Source organism: Bombyx mori, chromosome 15, assembly GCF_030269925.1.
Source record: "Bombyx mori chromosome 15, ASM3026992v2".
Classification (NCBI taxonomy): domain Eukaryota; kingdom Metazoa; phylum Arthropoda; class Insecta; order Lepidoptera; family Bombycidae; genus Bombyx; species Bombyx mori.
Genome location: NC_085121.1, coordinates 12236800 through 12242799, shown reverse-complemented (window position 1 = coordinate 12242799; position 6000 = coordinate 12236800). Strand labels below are relative to the sequence as shown.

General features: G+C 36.6%; 1 non-coding gene across 1 annotated transcript; it reads right to left on the bottom strand.

The window, feature by feature from the left end:
- Nucleotides 1–2134: 2134 nt before the first annotated feature.
- Nucleotides 2135–2229, bottom strand: Mir2807a-5 (microRNA mir-2807a-5). The gene has a single exon (NR_107400.1). It is a non-coding gene; the product is annotated as a microRNA mir-2807a-5 (primary transcript).
- Between the last annotated feature and the right edge of the window lie 3771 nt (nt 2230–6000).

Sequence of the window (6000 nt, the reverse complement as noted above, 5' to 3'; positions counted from 1 at the left end):
CCCCGACCGTCACGTCGGCTGTTCTAACGTCCGAAGACATCACTCCCACGGACAGAAAACTACATATAAAGGCTCCGACAGACGAATGAACTATAGATTAACTGAGAAGTCGTGACCTGTGAATTTAGTGTATAATAAATATCATGTTTTATCTTTAAATATCATATAAACTGCAACGCAAATTTCTAAATGAAATCTATTAATAATTATGTAATAATGTATACTTATATAAAGTTTTGTACTCCATAATGAATATACAGTCAAAACCGTTTACTGCGACATCGTTTAATACAACATGCCGGTTATAATAACCAATAACAAAGGTCCCGGCTGAATGCCATATGACCGCCTTATTAAAAATATTGCTTTCTATGACATTGGTAATAACGACATACCTCATAAAACGACCACATTTAACTAATATTTCGGAGAATTAGATCTGTTAGAACGACCGGCTAAGCTGTATTGTAAACAATTTGAATAGGTCTCCACATTTGTCTTCAATGGCTATTAAAATCAGGAAAGAAAACAATAGGATTTAGTTTAGTGTAGGGTCTTTTCTAATTCTTAGAAACAAAACACGTGCATGCGGTAGAGTCCAAGCCCGCTTCTTCATATCTCTTCAATTAGTTTGTTACTTATCTTTGTGGAGTTATTCGTGAAACTTTCAAAATGCCGCAAAGAAAAATAAAACAAATGAATATTAAAGAAAAATCGCGTATTATATTTTTCCAATAATTCCCTATCGATTTGTTTGTACTTGCACGATACACATTAAACATCACCGGTTGTTACGACTATCGGTTTTTACGACTGAATATGAGCAGTCCCTTCGATGTCGTTATAACAGATTTTGACTGTATATTATATGTGTACAGTGACAAAAATTGGAATTTCAAAAAAATTACAATCTTTGGGTAATTTTTAATAGTAACAAGTAGTAACTCGGAGAAAAAAATATCCTACAGCAAAAATGCAAATATTAGCTCCTCTTAATTTTGTTTTTTTTTTTTTTTAAATACGAAATTCGTATTATTATTATTATTTATGGAATGTCATAACTCACAATATGTGTTTTATGTGGTTGGCTATAAACCTTTTCTGTTTCTATTTCATAGCTTTAAGCCAAACCCATAGTCAACAGATTTATTTAACAAAGTATGAGGATTTTAAGTTATAGGACAATACGCATACAAATACAGCTCTATTTGTACGGACAAGCTTCAATAAGGTTTTACTCGAGAATTATCGAGATTTGAATCGTAGCGCAGTTCAAGGCTTTTATGCCTATACTTAATATGACCCTCAACTATCTCTCACACGCTATTCGACAAATTACTTACCTATAACAATAATGCATACGGTATACATCATCCAAGTACCGACCAATAAAAAGAGAGAAGACACAATTAAAACATTGTAAATCGATAGTTTTGCATTTTCAATCTTAGCTCCAGATGTAAAGAGTTTCATTTTGTCTAATAAATACGATATTTGTTTGATCTCGGCCAGAGGGTTTTCGTATTCCGAAATAGATCATCTTATGGCATTTAGACCTTATTAAGGTAATGCTTGAGACAATGATAACTCTCTGCAACAATTATTTGTATTTTGTAATCTTTTTTTAACTCTTCTGTTCCTCCCCTAAATCTTATTAGGAAACAGTAGTGGAGTTGGAATGAGCTCGCGTCCTCCTCCCTATTTCAGTTTATAGGACAGGATAGCCAATCTTACAATAACTTCATCATTGTACAGATATCTTAAAGGCTGCAGTAAACAATAAACATCACGTAAGTAACATACATCAGCGAAAATAAATCCCAATTTCACATCTCTCTGTCTCATTATAAAAATTATGCGCAATTTCCAGGAAACATCTCCAATATTAAATACATAAATACTTCGGATTTCTTAGTCGGAAATTCACGATTCGCGTCCGAGAGTAATTCCGTGAATCGCCAGGTGTTCAGCGGCCGTCAACTCGAACGCTTCTCGACTGAATACCGACAATTTAAGTTCCGCGTCGTACATACATATGTGTGTATTATATATTTTATAAATCGATTGCCGTATTTATGACGAAGACACGAGAGCAGTGTGCTTAATGCGAGTTTTTTAACGCTCTCGATAGCGTAAAGGTTACCTGAAATTTGTATGCAGCTGGAACAATGACCCCCGGGGCAAACATAGGCAAACATTCCAACTCCATACAAATTTGACTTAACTTTTACGCTGTCGAGAACGTTAACAAAATCGCATTAAGCACTCAGCTTGACTGATTTGACAGTTTTCTTTTTGGTTATGTTCGATATTGCCAGGATAAAATTTGTGCATTGAATTTATATTAATATGAAAGAAAAACAAACCTCTGGAAAGACTTGACCGAGTCGCGTCAGCTAACGTATGCGTAAAATGTAAAAGTATTGAAATACAAAAAAAATTAATAGAATAATAATAACTGGCAACATAACACGCACGATCGCCCGGCCCCAAATTAGGATTCCCTTTGTTATGAGTACCAAAGACTGACATACACACTTATATACGTGTAAATATATACATATTTTGTATATACATAGATAATAAACACCCAGACAAAGAACAAACAAACCTGTTCATAGCAATCATTCTTGCACGATGCAGGGTTTAAATCTACAAACCTCGGCGCAACAGTCAGGGGCGCTAAACTACTACACCACTGAATCAATCAAGGGTCATATGATAGGTCATAGAAGGTGATTACGTACGTGACATCTATGAGCTCTGGTAATCACTTAAGGGCCTTGTGCTTGTTCACTTATCTATGCAATAAACAAAAAAGTTGTTCCCGAAGTCCTTAGGCATTAAATCTTCGAAACTTATTTATCTTAATTCTTGTCTTTCATTGTGGCCATAGGATATGAGACCAACAGGGCCACACCACATTTCTTCTCGTCGCATAAATAAGAACAAAGGAATTCACGACAGGCAGTTATGTTAATCTACAAAAACCCCAAACTGACGCCCTGTTTTAATGCAAATAAACATTCTAAATGCTATATCAGGAATGAAATGAAATTAATCGTATTTATGCAGAGATTCTAGCGCAGTCTGTCAATCACGTCAATCGCAATTTATTCAAGAGGATAATTTGTCAGCAACCGACATGATTACCGTAACTCACAATCACGTAATTACGCGAAAACGAGCTGTCTTGTCTGTGAACACGATATCAGAGGATTGGCTAAAACAAACAGTCATATTCTCTAACAGATGAATTAACCTTTAAGGTAGTCGTCAATCCAAGGGATTATTAGACTTAAGTACATTTAAATGTGAGTGTAACGGGCTTTTTTCTTAATAATGTTAAATAATACGTGAGGCAAAAACTTTGTATCTCTTTTTACGAAAATTGCGCGGGCGGAGGAGTATGAAATTTTCCACACTTACGGAGAATATAGAGAAGAAGTGCACAATGCTAATATTTTTTTAAAATAATGCATAAAAGATACATTAAATCAATAAAGAAAACATTACACACACTACATATCATATTGACGCACACACGCATGCATATTGCATACTATTTATTGCAAACTTTTGTTCTTCACGTCTGTTGTCAAATTGAGAATAGATTAAATATTGTTTGACTTTGTTAATATTTTTTATAGTGTAGTCTTGGCGAAATTTGTGATTATAGAAGTATAAAATACAATCATAATAGTGTAGAAACTTACAATTCCAATTAATTATTGTCGAATTTCGACTACTGCGGGACCACTAGTAATGTTAAATTTGGAATTCCTTTAACACGTGACGTTGATGACCAGGTGTGTTTTTTGTCCGGTTATTCTACCCAGTCGACGCGACGGGGCCAAAGCAAAGCCTCCGTCACCCGAAACATATCTCGGATCCCGCGTATTCACTCTGGGTGCTTTTAGGCTCTTCAAGTACCGATCAGCGTTCTCTTCGAACTCGGCGATTATGACGAAGGATACGACGAGCGAACTAATCCATAGACAAAACCCAGAGAGTTTCTCGCTAGATCTTCTCAATGGGGATAGATTCTGCGAAGCGATACTCTTGCTAGGGCTCCCGTTCAATTTCTCTCAGGTTGAACACGTCAACACTTACCAGTCCGCGCGAAGCTGGAATAGCCGCTTAAGCTACCAACGAATGTTTAGAGAAAAACACCTTGTCACACTCCGGTGTGTGTATGAGAAACATGCTTGCTTGCCCCCTATCGTGCGTTGATGATACCACGCTAGAAACCTTCCCAGGAGTTCCAACTGTGACTAAATATAAATAAGATAAACATACATACAACCATTATTATTAATTATACAGTTTTAATTATTTTTCAACTACCGCATTCCTATAAGCTTGTTGATGCATTCATGTTTAATTAGATTTAGAATAGTTGCTAGTTATTGTGCTACCTTTTTCAAATAAAAAAGTAATGTTACCTTAATACTAAGGTGAGACCCTTCGGCTCTTGTTAGAGAATCTGGTTAACTTTTAATTTACTGCCAGACTAAGCTTGCCATTGAAATAGTTGTAGTTAAAAAGCCTGTACTCATTGCGAACGATGCCATTATGTCGGGACTCAAATAACCCGAGAAGATATCAATTAATATAATAAAATACATTTATTCTAACCAAAAACTTCGTGTTCACCACGAGACTGACTTCCGCAATGATAAAAAAAAAAACAGATCCAAAACATTTGTAAATTTTCCATAATTACTGATGATAGGACTAATTGTGATCCCACACAGTTGGGTATCAACGCTATGCATAATGTTGCCCCGGAGCATTAAAATGTTTCGGTTTTTTTTTATTTATTGCTTAGATGGATGGACGAGCTCACAGCCCACCTGGTGTTAAGTGGTTACTGGAGCCCATGGACATCTACAACGTAAATGCGCCACCCACCTCGACATATAAGTTCCAAGATCTCAGTATAGTTACAACGGCTACCCCACCCTTCGAACCGAAACGCATTACTGCTTCACGGCGGAAATAGGCGGGGTGGTGGTACCTACCCGTGCGGACTCTCAAGAGGTCCTACCACCAGTAACCACCACGGTTAAACCACAGCCGTTATATTGAACTATTGAGACTTCAACCTCAAGTATCAAGAACGGTGAGAGCATGAACTTTGTGATTTCCATGATCTTCAATAAAATCTGGTAGAAATACCATAATATGTCAAACATTACCTACCGTTTCTTTATCATTACACAAACACGAATCAGACTAGATTTTATTTGACAATTATTAATTTGACAAGCCAATCCGAAGTCACACGAGTACTCAACATAGGTATTGCCGAGTTACTACTATTTCCTCCAACACCTATCCTTTGAAATAGGATTTACTCTCCACCTAAGTCTTATTTTAGTTATAGCTTGTAAGCTTGTCATTTTCCCGCAGGTTTGGCACCACATTTTTTTTCCTACCTATGCTGATTGCCTTGAGAGGCTATTTCAGCTTCTCCTTGACGTGTAGGTGAATTCACGGGGCTCTAACCGGGTGTGTTGCTAACACTGGCCCCAGTAAGAGCAGTGCTTCGCAGAATCTACCACGGAAACGCGACCCCCTGAGAAGATCCGGCGAGAAACTCAGTGGGCAAGGCACCACATATTGTTCTGTCACAAAGCGCTTACGTATATTAATTAATAATGCAATCGAGATTTAGATCTTGTCTCATGTAGCACATAGGTATGTATTGTTGTCTGTAGGCTACATCCATGCTACATATAAAGTAGGATATATCTTCTCTGGCTACTTAAATTAAATAAAACAAAGTCTTTTTAACTACAGGAGAAGTTCCGTCCTATTAATTTTGGGAATTTAAACGAAAATTTGTCAATTCAGACTTAAGGTATTTTATTATTATTATGTAATTGGGTAGACCAGCTTTAGGTTTTATGTGATCACCGAAGCCCGTAGCCATTAGCAACGTAAATGCCGCCAGCCACCTTAAAAAATGAATTCTAAAACGCAGTTTTATAGTAC